Source organism: Coenobita brevimanus, chromosome 6 (genome assembly GCF_032717465.1).
Source record: "Coenobita brevimanus isolate Jiangsu-jjx chromosome 6, ASM3271746v2, whole genome shotgun sequence".
Lineage (NCBI taxonomy): Eukaryota > Metazoa > Arthropoda > Malacostraca > Decapoda > Coenobitidae > Coenobita > Coenobita brevimanus.
In genome coordinates this window covers 10,726,916-10,751,813 of record NC_136959.1, presented here as the reverse complement: position 1 = coordinate 10,751,813, position 24,898 = coordinate 10,726,916, and positions in this window count along the sequence as shown.

Below are 24,898 nucleotides of genomic sequence, written 5' to 3'. Positions count from 1 at the left end.
AAAAAGGCAAGGGACATTGTGGAATGAATTAAAAAGAAAGCATCAGCGCCTGCTGGTTCAATCCTGGGCCTACCTAACCAGACCCAGTTATATACCTGTGTTGGCTGTTACGGTTTCTGCCTAACAGCTCACTTACTTACGTATTTATGTGTCCTTGCACTAGGTCATATACTTACTTATCTTCCCTCTGTTTGTGCATCTGCGTATTAATCACTCCATGAGAATAATGAAATCACAGTATGCAGAGCGATACTGGATGGTGAACAAATGGATAATGTGAGTACATTCACTTACTCAGTGATGAGTAAGTATGGAAGTTCAGAGAATTAAGTACTTGAAATGGTTCACCAGGAAAGAAAGGTTGCTGTTTCACAGAAAGCAGTGTTAAGGAATAGTGATTTGAGCATGGAAATAGTAATGCCAATGTATGACAGTACGGTGATCCCCGCTCTAGTGAACGGAAGCAAATACTGGACACTGTTGGAAGGACCCAAGTCAAGAGTGAAGGCAGTGGAAGTAAGGTATCTGAAAGGAGTATGTGCATTTTCAGAGAATGACAGAGAAATGAGATAAAGGAGTGTTGTAGTTATGATGTGGATGTGATTAATGAAGTGAAGAGAAATACTTAAAAAGATATCAAAGATATGGAGAATAATGGAGAATGAGAGTCTGATTAGGAGAGTGCATGTGAGGCGGGGATGAGAGGGGGATGGGGGTGATTAAAGGTAAGTCGATGAGGTTAAGATGACCCGAATGAGGGGGAGGGAGCAAAACATAGGACAGGCAGGTAAATTGGAGAGGAGAAATGCAGACGATATATTTGTGGCCATTGGTTACCGTATTAAGGTGTCTGGATATTGACAGATAGATGGATAGAATATCCAAGGATTGATTGACAAAACGTTTTTAATATTATCCATCCTACCAAGACCAGTGCATGTATTTAGTGTGTCTTTCCTAGTGATCATCGCGGACGGGTATATTTGGTCGTGTCTTTCCATTCAGGCAAATATGACTCGCTGTCAGCTGAAAAACATCGTCTGACATTTTGGGCAATAAAATACAAGAGTGTCACAACCATAGGACGGTAAATGTGTAAATTATTGACAATATGAGACTATCTATCTATCTATCTATTGCCAGACGCCTCAATCTCGTTCGGGGTGGCCACAGACAAATCGCCCTGTGCCCCGCCATTTCACTGCCCTGCTCCCAACTCATACCCCCCTCTCTCATATACCTCTCCACCCCATATGAGACTCATTACCAGTTAAAATATTTCATATACGTATAACAGAAACAGAATAAGAGTTTTTCCGATCATGAAGGGGTTTCTGATAACAGTAATAACACTCTCTTCCGCAGTTAACTTTTTTCGCACCACCCACCCAAACACCAACCCTGCGTTTTTCGTCTGGCTTTACCTTTGCTAGAGGTATTATTGTATCGCGTCTACGGCTTCAACATGATTGCATGCGTCTCCCTTGGTTACCAACTGGCGGCCCTCAAGTCTGCTCGATCTCTGTTTACCTCCTTTTCCAGTCCCTTATCCCAGAGGCCACCCTCTATTACCTCGCCCCAGGTCTTCTCGATCCACCTTTCACAACCCTACCCCCGACATTCACACTTCTCACTTTAAACGGCCAGATATCGTCTTTCTGCCTGTGTGAGCAGATGCTTTAATAGTCTGATACATAAGCAGATAGGTACACTCGTGATCACTAATCTCTGACCAGAGAGTTAGCCAAAGTCGTGGCCAGGCATAGGCTACGCAGTCAGACTCATTCCACCATCGTTTCAGATAGGTTTAGTGCTTCAATGAACAATTTTCTAAGCATCACTGAAGCACTTTTGTTTCACATATTATATTACTTTCTCAACTAATTTATGCATGGTAAGAAATAGACCAATTTGGTCATAGCTGTTACTTTTAGTCTGTAATGAGTGCGTGATATTTGAATTTCATGCACTGTTTTATCAAAATGTTTATTATTTCACTGACCTATTTCTTGAGGCGACCCTTTAACCTAGCTGTTGGTAGGTGATATCCACGATTGCCACAGCAGCCGTCATTCACGCAACATATTTTAAGTAAGAATGCTTTATAATACCTATATCGTTGACAAAAATTTACTATTACCACTACTTTGAACTGAATGTTTTTCCTTAGTGGTAACAGGCCCTGTCGCCCATAGATATAAATAAGCCTAGATGCCGCATGACACTACTTTAGATGCGTCTGCGCGGCCGCCATCTTGGAACGGTCGAGGCAGACGATGTCGTGTTCCTGACGATGATCAAAGCTGACCACTATTTACCTAGAAATGCAACAGCACTGCACTGCTTTTGGGTGTAGAAAGAGTCGGAATATATCTATGGTGACACCGATAGCACGAGCGGCTCAACTGTCTGGTTATGCGAACGTCCCTCAGATGCTTCTCTATCCTCTGAAAGGAGGATGGTGGGTTGTAGAAGGGAAATTTAGGCCTGCAGTCCACCGAGTTCACATTTCAAATGAACCAGGAACCACAACCAATACCACCACAACAACAGCCACCACAATAACAGCCACCACCACAGCCACCACCACAACCACCACTGCCACCATTACCACCACCACCACAACAACAACAACCACTACCACCAGCACCACATCCACCACCACAACCACCACCACCACCACAACAGCAACAACATCCACATCCACATCCACAACAACAATCACCACCACAACAACAATCACCGCCACAATAACAACCTCCACCATCACAAAACAACCACCACCATCACAACAACCACCATCACCATCACAACAACAACCACCACCATCACCACAACCACCAGCACATCGACCAGCACCATCACAACAATAACCACCACCACAACAACAACCAAAAAAAACACCACCACCACAGCAACCACCATCACTACAACAACCACCACCACAACAAAAGCCACCACAACAACAACAATCACCACCACCACTACCACCATCACAACAACCACAACAATAACCACCACCACAACAACAGCCACAAAAACAACCACCACCATCACAACAACCACCATCACTACAACACCCACCACAACAACAACAACCATCACAACAACAACCACCATCACAACAACAACCACGACAATAACCACCACAGCAACAACCACAACAACAATCGCCACAATAACCACCACCACAACACCCACCACCATCACAACATCAACGACCACAATAACAATCACATCAACCACCACAATAACAATCACAACAATAACCAGAACAACAATCACCACAACAATAACCATCACCATAACAACAGCAACAACCAACACAACCACAACCACCACCACCATAAGAACAACCACCACCACCACCACAACAACAACAACACCAACAACGACAACAACCACCACAACAACAAGCACCACCACAACAACAACCACCACAACAACAACAACACCAACAACGACAACAAGCACCACCACCACCAATGCAACAACCACCAACACAACAACCACCAACACAACAACCACTACCACCATAACAACAACAACAACAACAATAACCAACACAACCACCACCACCACCACCATAACAAAAACAACAACAACAATAACCAGCACAACCACAACCACCACCACCACAAGAACAACAACCACCACCACCACTACAACAGCAACAACGACAACAACCATAAAAAACATCATCACAACAACCACTACCACCACTACAACCATCACCACAACCACCACCACCACAACAACAACAGCAGCAACTATAATCACCATCACAACAATGACCACCACAACAACCACCACCACAACAACCACCACCACAACATCCACCGCCACCACAACCACCACAATTGCAACAACAACCAGTCACCACCACAACAGCCACCATTATAACCACCATCACAACAACCACCACCACAACAACCACCACCACAACAACCACCACCACAACAACCACCACCACAACAACCACCACCACAACAACCACCACCACAACAACCACCACTAACACAACAACAACCACAATTAACACAATAACCACCAACAACAACAACATAATAACCACCACCACCACAACAACAACAAAAACCACCATCACCACCACCACCACAACAACAACAACAAAAACCACCATCACCACCACCACCACCACCACAACAATAACAAAAACCACCATCACCACCACCACCACAACAACAACAAAAACCACCATCACCACCACCACCACCACAACAACAACAACAACAACAACAACAACCATCACCACCACCACCACAACAACAACAAAAACCACCATCACCACCACCACCACCACTACAACAACAAGCACCACTACCACTACAATAACCACCATCATCACCACCAGAACAATAACCACCATCACCACCTCCACCACAACAACATTCATTTTCATAATCTGAATTCGCTCTAGAAACAAGCCCCACTATTACATGCTTGACCGCTCCAAGATGGCGGCCTCACAGACGCATAGCCGCTGTACTGAAGAATGGGCGATGCTGCATCTATTCTTATATAAATATCTATGGCGTTGCCATTCAGTGGGAATGGTTGCCCTATTCCTACGCGACGTCTTAGCTGCATGCCCCCTCTGGTCAAAATGTGTGCCAGTTAATGCCGTTAATTCATAAATAATTATTACGGTATATATGATGCCAATACCCACATATAGTGGTACATGTTTTTTTACTTCTTGGAAACTGCTAAATTGCAGACTGATCGAAGAAATATCGGCCCCTGTCAATAAACACAGATTATTATATAATGGAGGAGAACCCATAAGAATATGGTAATATCAATGATATGAGTAGTACGCTTCAGATCACCTGGTTACAGTTCTTTGCCCCGCCCACTAGTGCGGAGGCTGTGTTCGAATGCTTGGCTCGTGTGTGGTCATAACACTGCCCGCCACGCGACCCTGGTCAGAGATTAGTAATCATGAGTGTACCTAAACAAATTAACAGATTGTTAAGTAGGTAGGTAGGTAGGTATATATGTAGACAGTATGTTGTTAGGTAGGCAGGTAAGGAAATAGATCGATATACTGATAGATGGATAAACAGGCATACGGATCTATAGACAGACTTAGAATTTTTAGTTACGTAAGCTAGAAGAAATTATTACCCTTATGTTAGAGATAGAGAGGGAGAGAGAGAGAGAGAGAGAGAGAGAGACTGACATACAAAAACGAGGAACACACACTCACACACGTGAACCTAATTTTAAACCCAGGTTTGATACAGAAAAAGAAACCCTCTTCTTTGGGTTCGATCCCGGGCCGTCGCTGTCCACACCCAGATATCCACCTGTGTTGGCTGTAGGAGTTTCTGCCAGATATATGTGTGGAAAATAATTATAATCTTCAACTGTGTGTATGTCTCTGTCCTTCTGTGTGCTCATGCCAGTATGCTAAACAGTGATTCTGCCAGATAGATGTATGGAAAATATAATCTTTAACTGTATCTGTATCTCTTTCATTTTCTCTATCCATCCCATTATTAAGAACAGTGATGCTGTTAGTCTGTCATGTTAATATTGTATGTCTCGATTATGTCATCATTGTATTTTTTGTCTGCGTAGACATACGTCTCTATCAACATATCCATCTCCATGTCTTTTTATCCGTCTGTCGGTCTCTTTGGCCTTATGTTTATCTATCTCTTCTCTCTGTCACTTAATTCATCCATGACGGCCACTTGAAAACACAACTACACCTCTCTGTCATCATCATCATCATCATTACAGTCAATATCATCAACACCATCATCGTCATCATCATTATCATCAGCATTCCAAACTTTCTCAACTCCATCTTATTAACTGTAAATTTGTTCCATGGCAATGCAATAATATTTGCAGGTTTCTTCTTTCCAACAGGGTCTCCGCCAGCCTCTTCCTCTCACTCCATCTCTGGGCTGCCACTCAAGTACCTTAGTTGTCCTACGGTTCCCGCCTAAAAAGGTCTGTATCCCATGTATCCACGTATTAAAGGAATGAATAATAAAAAAGCTCACCATGTATAGTGGACAAATGTTCCACACAGTGTACAGGTATGGATTGATTTCTGTATGAGAGAGAGAGAGAGAGAGAGAGATAGAGAAAGAGAGAGTGTGTTAAACTGTTCATAAATTGAAGCTGCTGAGTCCCGTTAAGGTTGGATCCCGGGTGCTCAGAAACCTGACCCAGTTACCTACCACTGTTGGCTGTTGGCTGTTGTTGCTTCTGTTTATCTACCATTGTTGGCTGTTGTTGCTTCTGTTTATCTACCACTGTTGGCTGTTGTTGCTTCTGTTTATCTATCACTGTTGGCTGTTGTTGCTTCTGTTTATCTACCACTGTTGGATGTTGTTGCTTCTGTTTATCTTGCACTGTTGCCTGTTGTCGCTCTTGTTTATCTACCACTGATAATTGGTGTCGCTTCTGTTTATCTTCCATTTTTAGCTGTTGTCGCTGCTTTTTATCTCTCACTGTTGGCTGTTGTCGCTTCTGTTTATCTACCACTATTGGCTGTTGTTGCTTCTGTTTATCTACCACCGTTGGCTGTTGTTGCTTCTTTTTATCTACCACTGTTGGCTGTTGTCGCTTCTGTTTATCTACCACCGTTGGCTGTTTTCTCTTCTGTATTTACCACTAATGGCTGTTCTACCTTCGGTTTATCTACCACTGTTGGCTGTTCTGCCTTCGGTTTATCTATCACTGTTGGCTGTTCTACCTTCGGTTTATCTTGGTATCTCTTTATTTAGTCATGCTTGATGTCCCTTGTTCGTTGTTTGCCTGCCTGTCAGTTGATCTGTTTGTTTGACTATCTCCCTGTTTTGTTATTATCTGTATCTCTGCCGGTTTCTGTATCAAGCAATAATCCTTCCATCTGCCTTTTTATCCGCCTGTCTATTTCTCTTTGTCTCTCTGTTTATATACTGAGTTACAGTATCTATTATTTTAATAAATCTTCAGGGATGTGTGTGAATTTCTGCAATTTATCTATATACATCTATCTGCCTATGTATCGCTCTATCTGTCCATCAGTTTGCCTACCTATCCATCTACCTATCCATTCCAAAGTTAAAGGAACCCAACTCCATGCTCAGAAGTAGTCTTGGTAACGTGCACTATATAAATAACTCGTTGGCCATCACAACCAGTGTATATTTTCAACAACAGTGTTATTGCTGTGAGAGTGAGTGGTAAGCGGCTGAGAGTGTCAATACTGTCACCATTAACTGTCTCATGATCAGGATAATTTTAGTACTGCAGGTGAGGCCAGGCATATTTGTTCATCTGCGAGAGAGAGAGAGAGAGAGAGAGAGAGAGAGAGAGAGAGAGAGAGAGAGAGAGAGAGAGAGAGAGAGAGTATTAGTAAGGATACAGATCACTGAAGCATTAACTCGCTAATGGTAGTTATTAACACACTCAGGCTCCTATGACCCACTCTCACCTGAATAAAATCGTCTGGCGTCAGCTGGAATGAAACAGTGTCTTCGTTCCTACCATCTGACGGTTCATGGTACCAGTATTAAGACCTTATGGCTCCTGTGACTCAGTATTAATGCGAGTCCACACGGGCCCTCTAACATATACTAACAACACGGCTGGCAACACGTTTGGTATATGTTTGCAGCAGTATGCTAACTTGCTTCAGCCCAGCTTCGAACACTGGCAGCAGAGGCGATGGGATTAGTGTGTCCATACCAGGCAGCTGATACTTCATCATGATGTTGCCAACATCATCTGGGCGCTGCTGTTCCCAACATGTTTGCAGTTTTTTCGTTACTGTGTTGCTTGCATATTGCCAGCACTCCTTCGAGCATACGTGTGGACGCGCTCTTAGGTGAACAACAGAGAGAGAGAGAGAGAGAGAGAGAGAGAGAGAGAGAGAGAGAGAAAGAGAGAGAATGATTGTGTGTGTGTGTGTGTGTGTGCAAATTCAGCGCATGGGGAGATCGTGTGTAATGTGTCGATTCTGGGTGCAGGTTATTGGAAAGTACCTGCGCATTGTGTGTGCTTGCTGCGAAATGGATGAAGGAGTGCGTGAACAATAGAAGCAACTTGATTCATTGCTAGTGCAATTAAAGAGAGAGAGAGAGAGAGAGAGAGAGAGAGAGAGAGAGAGAGAGAGAGAGAGAGAGAGAGAGAGAGAGAGAGAGGTGCTCAATTTTGCAGTGGAATAAGACGCGTGGCCGATGATGTTCCCATTCTGCTTCGTATGACTTATAACTAAACTAAATATATAAGAGATTAACGAGAATTACCTTCACCGAGAGAGAAGTGTAAATACTAAACAAAATAAATAATAAATATACCTTTAATAAAAAAAAAAAAATGGGAGTTTTAAGGAATCGAAACCTGGATCAATGTCACTGATCAGGCCCCTCCTACGGTTTGGCCGTCAGGCTTCTGTTTAATGTGCTTGTAATTCATCATCATCATTATCACCATCACCTTTATCGTCGACGTCGATGTCGTTATCGGCAACATCATCCTCAACATCATCAGAATCATTATCCAGCATCCTCAGAATGACACAGATGTTTAACGATTTTCTCCACTCTGACCTATTTGTTGTTAGGATATGTTAGTGTGGTTGTGTTCCTGGGTGGCTATGGTGCTTATTTGTGGGAGAAGGAGGAGAGGAAGTCTGAGGATGAGGAACCTGTGTTATTGGAGAATATATGTGAGTATGCGTAGGATTAGAGTGAGTTTTTATAAAGTGCGTGTGTAAAGGTGCGTGTGGAGGGAGCGCATTGTTATGTGTGTGTGTGTGTGTGTGTGTGTGTGTGTGTGTGTGTGTGAAATAAGTTCATCTTTTAGTGGGAGTGTTGGTAAGTATGTACTGTGTGTTTAGATGAGAGTTCAGTGCGTGATGATTGTGTGTGTAACGTCTGAATTCCTAGCGCAGGCTGGTGAAGAGAGTGTGTGTTCTGCAAGTGTGTGTGTGCTGAGAAGTGGGTGAAGGACTTCGTGAGGAAAGGGGAAGACAGTGTACGATATAAGACCCAGTGCTACTCCAGTTATAAGAGAGAGAGAGAGAGAGAGAGAGAGAGAGAGAGAGAGGAGGGGGGAGAATGTGTTTGTTCTTGTGTAAATGAAGCTCATTTTTTCAGTGCGTGCGTAGGTTGTTGTGGACAGTAAATATCCGCGCAATTTGAGTGCATTGGAGGCACATGAAGGTGTGCGTGAACGGAGAGGATAAAGGAGAGAGAGAGAGAGAGAGAGAGAGAGAGAGAGGGGGGGGGAACAGAATCAAAGAAACCAGATAGAGTCCCTTTAACTGTTGATGGCGTGAAATAATAAAAATAAAATAGAAATCCATATAAGAAAACATTTTTTGATCGCGAGCCACACTCACCAAACCCAGATATCAACCTGTGTTGGCTGTAGTGGTTTCTGTCTGTCTCCTTCCTTCCGTTGTCTATTTTCGTGTCTTTTCTTCGGGGTATATAATTAGTCGTCTTAGTTTTTGGAAGAATATATTTTTCTTTTTTTACACACTGTCAATCGATAAACCTTATCTTTCATTTCTCTATTGTTGCACTCAACATCGGATTGCATGTGTCAGTCTGTACAGGTACTTCGCAGACGTCATTCCTGGTGGGAATCATTATTTTGTTGCGTTTCAGCATTCAGGCACCTGTGACTCACCTTACTTGAATGAAATCGTCTAAAATCTGCTGGAACACAATACTAGAGTTGTGCCGACCAGTTGGAGGTTAAGAGTGCTATTAGTAGCACTTCATCGCTCCTATATATATATATATATATATATATATATATATATATATATATATATATATATATATATATATATATAATTCTCCTGTGGCCTTCAACATTTCATCAGTTAATTCATACACCCCCGATCATTAGAGGGTTAAATATTTGCCTCCTCCTGCACATGTTCAGTGATAGCGATGGCCATGAACCGAATACTAGAGTTGTACCCACCATGAGAGGGTTCAATATTTGCCTCCTCCTGCATATGTTCAGTGGGTGCGATGGCCAGTGACTTGCTTGCTTTGGCTTTGTGTTGTAATTCATACCTTTGAGACAGACCAAGAACAAGATGGAGGGGCAAGGTGGGGGAGTATATGAGGGAGGGTGGCGTGTTGTGGCTGGGAGGACGGGTTGTTAATATTGGAGTAAAGAAAAAATGTTAGTTTCGAACATCCTACCTCCATGAGAGAGAGAGAGAGAGAGAGAGAGAGAGAGAGAGAGAGAGAGAGAGAGAGAGAGAGAGAGAGAGAGAGAGAGAGACAGACAGACAGACAGACAGACAGACAGAGAACACTAATGAACAAAAAAACAAAGTCAGGCAAGGAACGTACCACAATATATGTAAAAAAGAAGCCAAATGAACAGTCTTGGTTTTGATGCCGGTCGGTCACTATCCAGACCCAGTTATCTACCAGTGTTGGCCGGTGTGGCTTCTGTGCCTCCTATGTAAGGATAATGTTGTATATGTGTCTCCCTTTGGGCATTATACTGCGCATCTGCAACGTTACGTATTTGTGGTGTGACCGATAATATCCACGGCTTCACTGATGACTCATTAGACTTTGTGTCCATTTTTTTAGAGACACTGAGTGTGGGGGCTAGGAGGAGTGCTCTTTTGTGCGTGTGCTTGTTCTTGCAAGTGCTTGAGATTGTGTGCGTGCTCATGCACACACCTGTGTGTGTGTGTGTGTGTGTGTGTGTGTGTGTGTGTGTGTGTGTGTGTGTGTGTACATACCCTTGTATGTGTATACTCGTGTGTGTGCCTGTGTGTGTGTGCGTTTGCTCGTTTTTGTGTATGCATGTGTGTGTGTATGTGTCTGTATATGTGGTGTATGTGTGTGTCTGTATTTGGCCTTATATATCTGTCGGTTTTAAGTGTTTTTTATTTCTTAACCCTAGAATGCTTACGTCGGGTTAATTTCCCTGTTTGGCGATTTATTTATTTGCTATTTTGTTATGATAAGAGCTTTGGAGCTGTCCTTCCCTATACCTTCAATCCACCCTACCCCCTACCTACATAGGTAGTGGTGTGGTTTTATCTCGCATTTATCACCATGATATTTGGGTTTAAAGTGTTTTTTACCCGACATTGCTCATTTTTTCGTTTCCCCCATTTCAGGCCAGGGTGATATGTGAGGGGAGCCACCTACATAGTCTTAAGCTTCAACGTCCCAAGGAGGGGGCCACCAAGCCCAGTGGCAATTGAGCCCATAGTTAGTGTTTTTTATTTTAATGTTCATGTTATAAAAAAAGTCATTTTTTTTAGTACCTCCTAAATAAATTCAGGTAAAGTTTATTTTCTTACCCTGATGGTTATTACTATGTAAGAAGGAAGTATATGAGTTACTTTTGATATCTGCATTGTCAAATTTTATAAAAATTTGGTCTAAGTATTTTTTATTAATTTTCCAAAATTGGGCAAAATTCTCCCAGCGAAAGCAGTACTGTGAGGATAATAACGTAAGCATTCTAGGATTAATGTATTATAAACAAAATATTCTGGGGTTTATAGCTCTAGTCAGTGATTTATCTGTGTCAAAATGAAGCTCCTTGGTGTTTTGTAATGTTACGTCATTACGTCCACAACAATCGTCGCCCACTCATAATCTCTTTTTTATAACGAAGAGCAAAGCCTTCTTGTTGAATAATAGCATATATTATATATGATAATTACGTCTCCTGATACTAATCCTACATTAACACTGTTCTCAACCCTTCCCTCCAGTGTGCATTAAATCTCCATTGCCATTCACGTCATGCCGACTGTCACGTATATGTGGTAAATGGTGACCAACCAACTGAAGCTTCACCCTGGCTTCTTTTTATAGTCTTTCTTTGCGTAAACTCTTGTTGAAGGAGATAAGTTATTATTTTTTCTTGTGAGTAACAGATTTCGTAAACGTAAAACCACACACACACACACACACACACACACACACACACACACACACACACACACACACACACACACACACACACACACACACACACACACACACACACACACACACACACACACACACACACACACACACACACACACACACACACACACACACACACACACACACACACACACACACACACACACACACACACACACACACACACACACACACACACACACACACACACACACACACACACACACACACACACACACACACACACACACACACACACACACACACACACACACACACACACACACACACACACACACACACACACACACACACACACACACACACACACACACACACACACACACACACACACACACACACACACACACACACACACACACACACACACACACACACACACACACACACACACACACACACACACACACACACACACACACACACACACACACACACACACACACACACACACACACACACACACACACACACACACACACACACACACACACACACACACACACACACACACACACACACACACACACACACACACACACACACACACACACACACACACACACACACACACACACACACACACACACACACACACACACACACACACACACACACACACACACACACACACACACACACACACACACACACACACACACACACACACACACACACACACACACACACACACACACACACACACACACACACACACACACACACACACACACACACACACACACACACACACACACACACACACACACACACACACACAGATAACTTCCGTTCCAACTCTGTGAGACTAGAGTCAAAAAAGAAGCCTGTGGCCGGCTTAAGGGTTGATCCCAGTCCTCACTAACTAGACCCAGTTATCTACCTGCGTTGGCTTTAGTGGCTTCTGTCTATCATATATCTGGAAGTTCTATTTAATGAGTATAACTATCTTCCCATCTATTTGATCCTTCTATCCATTTACATGTACTTGACTAAATCGCATATTATGCTAGTACATTTTACTCACCTGTGTTGTGTGTGTGTGTGTGTGTGTGTGTGTGTGTGTGTTTCTATTTATATCAATGGGTCTGGCCATCCCTAGAGCCACACCCGATGGCAGGGTTCATCCTAGGTGTGTGTGTGTGTGTGTGTGTGTGTGTGTGTGTGTGTGTGTGTGTGTGTGTGTCTGTGTGTGTGTGTCTGTGTGTGTGTGTGTGTGTGTGTGTGTGTGTGTGTGTGTGTGTCTATTTATCTATTAGTCAGTGGGTCTGGCCATCCCTCAGGCCACACCCAATGGCAGGCTTCATCCAGGGTGTGTGTGTGTGTGTGTGTGTGTGTGTGTGTGTGTGTGTGTGTGTGTGTGTGTGTATCTATCTATTTATCTATTAGTCAGTGGGTCTGGCCATCCCTCAGGCCACACCCAATGGCAGGCTTCATCCAGGGTGTGTGTGTGTGTGTGTGTGTGTGTGTGTGTGTGTGTGTGTGTGTGTGTTTGTATCTATCTATTGATCTATTAGTTAGTGGGTCTGGCCATCCCTCAGGCCACACCCAATGGCAGGCTTCATCCAGGGTGGCCACAACAAAACGCCTTTAACCCTTTGCCTGCCAATTACCTACTTGCAGTTTATTTCCGCTGACGTCACACGATTTTACTATGATGAAGAGAGAAATATGGCCCACCAAAAATGTTAAAACTATCACATTTAACGTTTTGCCCCAGGATATACAACTTCCTGTTTTATTACGGCTTACCACCCACCATTTTGTTACACTCATACACACAGCAATTATGAATAAAAATATACGAATTGCCAACATAGATAAAAACTAATACTGACACCAAGTGGCCTACAATGGGCTGTAATTTATAAATGAAACCATGTGCACGGCGTGGTTCGAGCCTTGGCCTCACTAACCACGCCTAGATATCTACCTGCGTTGGCTGTCGTCGTTTCTATTTTTCTTTGTGAACATTAATTTGTATTCTTTGTCAATTTGTCAGCCAATACATTTGTCCATTTCTGTCTGTGTCTTAGTTTATTCATGGCTTTAACCATCAATCCATCCATCCATCCATTCATTCATCCATCCTCCATTTGTGTCCATCCTTCCAGCCACCTATGTACTGTATATACCAATGTATCTATATGTGCACCTGTTTGTCAGAGTTAATCCTGGGGGGGTATTACTTCTCGTGTATTAACATCAGGCTCCTATGACTCACTCTCAGATAAATAAAATCGTCTGGCGTTAGTTGGAATAAAGTACTAGAGTTGTGCCTACCATGACAAGGTTGATTGTGATTGCATTAGCACTCAGGTTCCTATGACTCACTCTCAGATGAATAAACTCGACTGGTGTTAGGTGTAATAGCATAGTAGAGTTGTGCCTACTGTGAGAGGGTTAATGGTAACAGTATTAACACTGTGGTGGGTGCGTGGTGGAATATGGACGAAGGAGTGCGTGAACGGAGAGGAAGACAGTGTAGGATTTAAGACCCATTGCTGGTGCACTTACATACACGAGAGAGAGAGAGAGAGAGAGAGAGAGAGAGAGAGAGAGAGAGAGAGAGAGAGAGAGAGAGAGAGAGAGAGAGAGAGAGAGAGAGAGAGAGACGTACTGTTAAACAAGAGAGCAGATCAGGCACTGAACGTGGTATGAGTTACGTAAAAAAGAAGCCTGCAACACAAATATGGATTCGATGCCGGGCCGTCAGTCTCCAGACCCAGTTATCTATCAGTGATGGCCAGTGTGGCTTCTGTCCCTCATATGTAACCATAATGTAGTCGTTTCTCTGTCTACACATAATTTCAAAGCATTTCATCTATTTACTCCACAGTCTTTTAGTCAGACATCATCCCGAAGAATGAAACGACCTCAAATATAATTGGCATCATCATCATTATCATCATCATCACTACCATCGTCCTTGTCGTAATCAACACAGTAATCGTCGTCATCGTCATCGTCGTGTTCACCATCGTCGTTGTCGGCGTCCATCATCACCATCATCATCATCATCATCCGGACCATACTTGCCTCTGCTAAATGGTATGAGTTATTACAGTACTGAATGTAATAATCAGGGAATAGATAAGATAAAGAAGGTAAATATGAATGAGGGAGATATGGTTGTGTGTGAGAAGAGTATTTTTGTGTTGTTGTTGGTGGGGCGAGAGGATTATATTGGGCAGAGGAGAGCAGCCTAGTAGTGAAGGTGGTTAAGGAAGGCTGCAGCAAACCCGTCTACTTCACAAAGTCTCTCCTGAGCTGAGTAAAATACTGTGTGGATAGCAAGAATACAGTGAAGAAGACCTCACCGTACTGAAGGGGTTATGGACACAGTTGGCTACATGGCATGAGGGTTGGCAGAGAGAGAGAGAGAGAGAGACTGTATATAAAATCATTAACTCAAAACAACCCGAACTGAAACAATAACAGTACAAACAACACCATGTACAGTCAGCATCAAAAATACTATCGCCTCTCCTGCTCCTCTCTCCATGAAGTATAAAAATGTATAAAAATGCGTGTGATGAATCAGTACCGGGCGATGCTGATGCCATTGGTCTACAGCCATATCAAGACATCTTGTTGCTGATTTATTGGACTGATTAGCAAATAACATGGAAAACGTAGCGGCAGAGGCGACACGACTTCTGGTGGTGACTTTACCTTCCCTGGCGAATGATTAGATGGCAACAAAGAATGACACAAAAATAAAATGAACAGAAAACAGAAAAAAAAAAAAAAAAAAAAAGGAAAAGAAAAAGAGCCCTGAGTTGAAGTAGGAATCGAGGCCCGGTTCTTGGTCACGAATCTGGAGCCTCCTCCTGTCTGTGTGTGTGTGTGGGGGGGGGGGTTCTGTTTTGTCTGCTTTGGTTTAGGTTTGTTTTGCGTACAGTGTTGACAAGATTATGATTACTGTGTTTATGTTTATGTGTGTTTGTGGCAAATTTTTTGTCAGATATATATACGATTTAGTGGTTTTACGTCTGTGTTAATGCAAAATTGTCAGGTATATATTTTTGTGTGTTTATGTTTATCTGCGTTTATGGTAAATTATTGTCAAACATATGTTTTAATATTTTTATATGTCAGTACGTTTATTCATAATTGTAATATGATATATGTGTCTTTATATTTGTTTATTGTTATTTGCTTGCAGATATATGCTTTTGCATGTTTGTATTTAAGTGTGTTTATCGTTAAGTATTATCAGGAATAAGAGTGTTTATGTTTGTGTTTCTCGTTAACGATTATCAGGTATAAGTGAGATTATGTTTAAGTATATTTATCGTCAACAATTACCAGGTATATATGTGTATTTATGTTTAAGTGTGTTTATCGTTAACTGTTTTCAGTTATATGTCCATTATGCTTGTATCGAAGTGTGTTTATGGTCAGTCGTTAAGTGTGTTTATACTTAAGTGTGTTTATCGTAAGTTGTTGTCAGATTTATGCTTTATTGTGCAGATGTTTAGGTGTTTATGGTAAACTGTTGTCATGTATATGTGGTAATTATATATTGTGGAGGAGAGAGCGTAGGGAACCGTTAGTGGGTAGTGTGTCCAAATAACTAGATTAATTGAGCTGCACCCGAGGCATGGAAGAGGGTTTGGGAAGGCCTACACGTTGGAGAAGCGGCGTGAGCAGATAGATAACTAGGAAGAAAGAATGAAAAAAAAAAGAAAGATAAATAGACTAATAAATATACAGTACAGATGGTCTTCTGTTAAAGAGATCAACAGTTGGGCATAGGAAAATATCGTACTTGTGTACGTTATTGGAAGTTGGTGGAAAGTCCTCTCTTACTCCTGTACCAGCACCAGACGGAGATACAGACAGGCAGAGATAGAGAGATGTAAACAGAGACACAGCGAGACACAGACAGAGATAAATACAAAGAGACAGAGAGAGAAAGCACGCAAAAAACAGAGACAGAAAGGGAAAGAAAGTCAGACATAAATACACGGACAGATATATAGATAGAGAGAAATATAGACGTACAGAGAGAGAGAGAGAGAGAGAGAGAGAGAGAGAGAGAGAGAGAGAGAGAGAGAGAGAGAGAGAGAGAGAGAGAGAGAGAGAGAGAGAGAGAGAGAGAGACTGTTAAACTGTTCATAAAAAAAGAAACCGCTGAGTCCTGTTTGGGTTGGATCGCGGGTGCTCAGTAACCAGACCCAGTTACCTACCACTGTTGGCTGTTGTTGCTTCTGTTTATCTACCACTGTTGGCTGTTGTTGCTTCTGTTTATCTACCACTGTTGGCTGTTGTTGCTTCTGTTTATCTACCACTGTTGGCTGTTGTTGCTTCTGTTTATTGGCAATTGTTGACTGTTCTCTCTTCTGTATTTATCACTGTTGGCTGTTTTCTGTATCTACAACTATTGGCTGTTTTCTTCTCTGAATCTACCACTTTTGGCTGTTTTCTCTTCTGTATTTACCACTGTTGGCTGTTCGTCCTTCGTTTTATCTACCACTGTTGTCCGTTCTCGCTACTGTTTATCTGTGTATGCATTTGTTTAGTCATGCTTGAGGTTCCTTGTCTGTCTTTCCATATTGTTTGCCTGCCTGTCAGCTGATCTGTTTGTTTGACCATATTCCTGTTTATTTATTATTTGTATCTCTACCAGTTTCTGTATCAAACTATCGATCCTTCCATCTGCCTTCCTATCTGCCTATCTATTTCTCTTCGTCTCTCCGTTTATATATCAACTTATCTATCTATTATTATGAAAAATCTCCAGGGATGTGTACGAATTTCTTCATTTTATCTGCATATATATCTATCTGCCTCTATATCTCTCTATCTGTCCATCAGTTTGCCTACCTATCCATCTACCTATCCATTCCAAAGTTAAAGGAACCCAACTCCATGCTCAGAAGTAGTCTTGGTAACGTGCAGTATATAAATAACTCGTTGGCCATCACAACCAGTGTATATTTTCAACAACAGTGTTATTGCAGTGAGAGTGAGTGGTATGAGGCTGAGGGTGTCAATACTGTCACCATTAACTGTCTAATGATCAGGATAACTTTAGTACTGCAGGTAAGGCCAAAAGACTTTGTTCATCTGAGAGAGAGAGAGAGAGAGAGAGAGAGAGAGAGAGAGAGAGTGTGTTTTGCGTGTGTTTGTGTGTGTGTTTCAGTACGTGCTCTGCTCCTTGTCCTTCTTATGTGTGTGTGTGTGTGTGTGTGTGTGTGTGTGTGTGTGTGTGTGTGTGTGTGTGTGTGTGTGTGTGTGTGTGTGTGTGTGTGCGTGCGTGCGCGCGCGCGCGAACTCAGAGCATGGGGAATGCGTGTGTAATGTGTAGATTCTTGGTGCAGGTTATTGGAAAGTACGTGCACATTGTGTGTGCGTGCTGCGAAATGGATGATGGAGTGCGTGAACAATGGAAGCAACTTGACCCATTGCTAATGCAGTTAAAGAGAGAGAGAGAGAGAGAGAGAGAGAGATGCTCAATTTTTCAGTGGAATAAGGCGCTTTGCCGAATATGTTACCATTCTGCTTCGTAGGACTGATAACTAAGCTAAATATATAAGAGGATAACGAGAATTACCTTCACTGAGAAAAAAGTGTAAATACTAAATAAATTATATAATAAACATACGTGTAATGAAAAAAATAAAAGAAACCTTTGGGCCGGTTCGGAATCGAAACCTGGATCTATGTCACTGATTAGGACCCTCTTCCGGTTTGGCCGTCAGGCTTCTGTTTAGTGTGCTTGTAATTCATCATCATCATTATCACCAACACTTTTATCGTCGACGTCGAAGTCGTTGTCGGCAACATCATCCTCACCATCATCATCATCATCATCATCCAGCATCCTTCCACTGCATGACACAGATCTGTGCAAACTTTCTCCACTCTGACTTATTTGTTGTTAGGATATGTTAGTGTGGTTGTGTTCCTGGGTGGCTGTGGTGGTTATTTGTGGGAGAAGGAGAGGAGGTCTGAGAACCAGGGAACTGTGTTTTCGGAAAGTAGATGTGAGTGTGCGTAGAATAAGGGTGAGTTTTTGAAAAGTGCATGTCTGATGGTGCGTGTGAAGGGAACTCATTATGTGTGTGTGTGTGTGTGAAATAGGCTCATTTTTTAGTGCGAGTGCTGGTAAGTATGTACAGTATGTTTGGATGAGACTTAAGTGCAAGTTGATTGTGTGTGTAATGTCTGAATTCCGAGTGTAGGTAAATGAAGTGACTGTGTATACTGTCAGTGTGAGCGTGCTGAGAATAGGAGGACTTCGTGAGAAGAGAGGAATACAGTGGAGGATATAACACGCATTGCCACTCCAGTTATGAGAGAGAGAGAGAGAGAGAGAGAGAGAGAGAGAGAGAGAGAGAGAGAGAGAGAGAGAGTACCTTTTATACAGCAGGATACCAAGGAAAAAGTACCAAATCTACAAATATAAAAGAAATCCCCAAAGCAGACAGGATGTAACCCTGGGTGTCAGTGGCTGCATCCGATTCCTTCCTTCTTGGCTGGCAGGGTTTCTGTCCAGTTAAAACCCTTGAGTACCAGAGGTCTTTCTTGAGCTCAGTATTGTTGTGTGGCGGTAGTTGAAATGTACTGAATATTGTCCTAGAGTTATCCCCATCATCAGAGGGTTAAATATTTGCTTCCTCCTGCATATGTTCAGTGGTTGCTATAGCCAGGAACCAAATACTAGAGTTGTTCCCACCATGAGAGGGTTAAATCTTTGCCTCCTCCTGCATATGTTCAGTGGCTGCGATGGCCAGTGACTTGCTTGCTTTGGCTTTGTGTTGTAATTCATACCTTTGAGGCAGACCAAGAGCAAGATGGAGGGGCAAGGTGGGGGAGTATATGAGGGAGGGTGGCGTGTTGTGGCTGGGAGGACGGGTCGTTAATTAACAAGGACATAAAGAATTAAAGTTATTTTTTAATGGTCTATTTCTTGCAGAGAGAGAGAGAGAGAGAGAGAAAGAGAGAGAGAGGAACAATCATGAACAAAACAACAAGTCAAGCAAGGCATGTACACCATGATATAGGAAAAAAGAAGCCATCAGAGGGAGCGTTGGTTTCGATGATGGGCCGTCACTATCCAGACCCAGTTATCTACCAGTGTTGGCCGGTGTGGCTTCTGTGCCTCCTATGTAAGGATAATGTATATGTCTCCCTTTGGGCATTATACTGCACATCTGCAATGTTACGTATTTGTGGTGTGACCGATAATATCCACGGCTTCATTGATGACTCATTAGATTTACTGTTTTGTTTTATTTTATTTATTTATTGTTTGTAGACTCTACGTCGGGGTTGAGACTGGTGCGTGAGCTTGTGTGTGTGTACATGTCCATGCATGTGCTTGTGTGTGTGTGTGCCTGTCAATGAGCGTGCTTGTGTGTGTGTGTGTGTGTGTGTGTGTGTGTGTGTGTGTGTGTGTGTGTGTGTGTGTGTGTGTGCCTGTGTGTGTGTGTTCGTTCTCTCGTATGTATGCACACGTGTGTGTGTGTGTGTGCGTGTGTGTGTGTGTGTGTGTGTGTGTGTGTGTGTGTTTTAGGCCTTATAAGTCTATCAGTTTTCAGTGTTTTTATTTCTTAATTCACAGTAAACAAAATATAGTTCTAGTCAATGATTTTTCTGTTTCAGAATGAAGCTCCTTGTTGTTTTGTAAAATGACTTCGTTACATCCACAACAATCTCACTCATTGATAATCTTTGGTTTAACTGAAGAGCAAAGCCTTCTTGTTGAATAATAGCATATATTACCTATGATAATTACGTCTCCTAATGCTAATCCTACATTAACACTATTCTCAACCCTTCCCTCCAGTGTGCATTAAATCTCCTTTGCCATTCACCTCATGCCGACTGTCACGTATACGTGGTAAATGGTGACCAACCAACTGAAGCTTCACCCTGGCTTCTTTTTATAGTCTTTCTTTGTGTTGACTCTTGTTGAAGGAGATAAATTATTATTTTTGTTCTGTGAGTTTCAGACTTCATAAAAGGAACGTACTCACACACACACACACACACACACACACACACACACACAGAGCATTATAAAAAATACGAAATGAAACAATATTTAAAACTGTGCTTACAAAATGAGACAAAATCTATACAAAGAAACCGACATAGAGGACAAGGTTTCGATCCCGGGCCTCAGTCACCAGACCCAGTTATCTACCTGTGTTGGTTGTGGTGGTTTCTGTCTGTGTGTCTTTCTGTCCATGTGTTTTAATCTAACTCTTGTTCAGTTCATATTTTTGCCTTTCTTTTGTCTATTTATTTGTATGCCTATCTGACCTCTTATTAATCCATCAGTATAATTTTTAACAATATTTTTCCCCTCTTTCAATTATCCAGTGTATCTATCTGTCTATCTATCTGTGTCGCCTGCTTCATCTCGGTTAGGTATCAGCTCCTCATCTTAACACTCAGGCATCTATGACTCACTCTTAACTGAATAAAATCGTCTGGCGTTAGCTGCAATTAATTACTAGAGCTTTTCAGGTCATTAGGGGGTAATCCATGACAGTAATAACACATCAAGACTAATATGACTTACTTTCACCTCAATACCATCGACTGAAATTACTTGGACTAAAATACCAGAGTTGTCCCCACGATGGGAGAGTTAAGCATCATCATCATCATCCAGCATCCTTCCACTGCATGACACAGATCTGTGCCAGCTTTCTCCACTCTGACCTATTTGTTGTTAGGATATGTTAGTGTGGTTGTGTTCCTGGGTGGCTGTGGTGGTTATTTGTGGGAGAAGGAGGAGAGGAAGTCTGAGAACGAAGTAATTGTGTTATTGGAAGTAGAAGTGAGTGTGCGTAGGATTAGATTGAGTTATTGAATATGTCCGGGTGACAAGGTGCGTGTGGAGGGAGTGCATTGTGTGTGTGTGTGTGTGTGTGTGTGTATCTATCTATTTATCTATTAGTCAGTGGGTCTGGCCATCCCTCAGGCCACACCCAATGGCAGGCTTCATCCAGGGTTGCCACAACAAAACGCCTTTAACCCTTTGCCTGCCAATTACCTACTTGCAGTTTATTTCCGCTGACGTCACACGATTTTACTATGATGAAGAGAGAAATATGGCCCACCAAAAATGTTAAAACTATCCCATTTAACGTTTTGCCCCAGGATATACAACTTCCTGTTTTATTACGGCTTACCACCCACCATTTTGGTACACTCATACACACAGCAGTTAGAAAGAAAGTATACAACTAGCCAGCACAGACAAAAAATGTAACTGAGAACAAGTTATAAACAATGAGGTGGTATTTTTAAAAAAGAAGCCACCTGCACAATTTGGTTCGATCCCGGGCCCCACTAACCACACCGAGTTATCTACCTGTTTTGGCTGTCGTGGTTCCTATCGATTTTCTTGGATATAATGTTATTTTCGCTGTCCGTTTCTCAACTTATATTTTTGTCCATCTGTGTCTGTGTAGTGTTTTATCCATCTTTTTAACCAGCCAGGAACCATTTAACCATCCATACATTCACCCATCCACCTTTTTGTGTGTCCCTCCTTCCATCCGCAATTGTATCTCACTGTCCATATATCTGTGTACCTGTTTAAGTCTCAGAGTTAATCCCGGGTGGGTATTATTTCTCGTGTCTTAACATCAGGCTCCTGTGACTCACTCTCAGATGAATAATATTGTCTAGCGTAGTTGGAATAGAGTACTAGAGTTGTGCCTACCATTAGAGGGTTTGGGGTGATTGCATTTCCACTAAGGCTCTTATGACGCACTCTCGGATAAATCAAATCGTCTGGCGTTAGGTGCAATAGCGTAGTAGTGTTGTGCCTACTGTGAGAGGGTTAATGGTAACAGTATTAACACTGGTGGGTGCGTGGTGGAATATGGATGAAGGAGTGCGTGAACGGAGAGGAAGACAGTGTAGGATATAAGACCCATTGCTGGTGCACTTACATACACGAGAGAGAGAGAGAGAGAGAGAGAGAGAGAGAGAGATTACTGATAGTGTGTGTATGTATGTATATATGCATATATAACGTCAAAATAAGAAAATGAACCCAATTTTCAGCTAATGCATGATACTGGAAAGAATCTCCCATCATCCTTGATTCGATTCCGGGCCGTCACTGTTCACACCCAGATATCCATCTTTGTTGGCTGTAGGTGTTTCTGCCAGATATATGTATGATATTACAATCTTTAACTGTATCTGTATCTCTTTCCTTCTCTCTGTCCATCCCAGTATGCTAAACAGTGACTGTATTAGACTTTTATGTTATGATTCAGTCTCTCCCTCTCATTACATGAGGCCATTATTGTCTGTCTGCAGAGCATTCCTCGGCACATCTTTTCGTCTGACTGTCGGTCTATGTCTGACAGTCTGTCTTCCTATCTATTTTCCGTATCACTAATTCAGTCCATGATGGTCACAAGAAAACATCTTCAAAAATGTCTTTTGTCAATCATCATCATCATCATCACCATCATCATCATCATTCTAGTGAAATATTATTGTCATTCCCTGTTATCTCCACTCCTACCTATTAATTATAAGTTAGTTCCATTACCATCTGTCTATTGCCAGACGCCTTAATCCCGTAAGGGGTGGCCACAAACAAATCGCCTCCATGTCGCCGTCCCCCGCCATTTCACTGCCGTGTTCCCAGCTCACACTCCCCTCTCTCATATACCTCTCCACTCCATCCCTGCATCTCATGCTTGGCCTCTCCCTCCCTCTCCCCCCCTCCATCTCACTCACATACACTCTCCTTGTCAGTCTCTCGCTCTCCAACCTCTCCACATGGCCAAACCACCTCAGTGTGTTTCTTCTAAATTTTCCTATCACATCTACATCCACACCACAACGCTCCTTCACTTCCTTATTTGTCAGTCTGTCTCTCTATGTGACTCCACATGCTTCTCTCAAATAACTCATCTCTACAGCTCTCACTCTTGAATTCCGTCCCTCCAACAAGGTCCAAGCTTCACTTCCATACGTTAGAGTTGGTATCACAATAATGTTATGTAGTAGCTTTTCTACTTCCATGCTCACTTCCCTGTTTCTTATCACTGCTTTCAAGGAACCAGCTACCTTTCTTCCGTGCTGCCCCCTTTCAAGCACTTCAGCCTTTAAACTTCCATCCTTACTTATCCCACTACCCAGGTACTTAAACGCACTCACATTTTTCACTTCCCCCTTATCCAACCTCACTGTACATTCACTGACTTCATTCCTCTCAAAGACCATAACTTTACTCTTCCCTACATTCACATTTAGATTCCTTTTCTTGCACACTCCCAAACTCATTCGCCATGCCTTGCAGCTCCCCTTTGTCTTCACTTAACAACACAGTATCAACAGCAAACAACAGTACAGGTAAATTCCAAACACGGCCGTCTCTCAGTAGGGCCGCTGCAACATCCACTGCCCTACCTTGCTTCTTTTTTTTAAAACCACATCCATATACAGATTGAAGAACCATGGAGACATGACACATCCTGGTTTCAATCCAACCTTCAAACAGAAAAATTCACTCAGTTCACTAGCCACACTAACTGCAGCCTTAGCACCATCATACATACTCCTCACGGCGTTCAACAACTTCCCATCTACCCATATATTCTTAATACTTTCCACAATCCTTGTCTATCCACCCTGTCATATGCTTTCCCCAAATCTATGAAGGCCACATACAACTTCTTTCCATTCTCTAGAAACTTTTCCACTGAAGATCTAAGAATGAATATCTGATCTACACAACCTCTTCCCCTCTTAAAACCTCCCTGTTCTTCTCCAACTAATTCCTCTGTTATATCCCTAACTCTGTCAATAAGTATCCTACCATATACTTTTCCAATTACACTAAGAAGACAAGTGCCCCTATGATTACCACACACTGGTTTTTCCCCTTTTCCTTTATACAGGGGAATAATTATACCTGACTTCCAATTCTCCGGGACTCT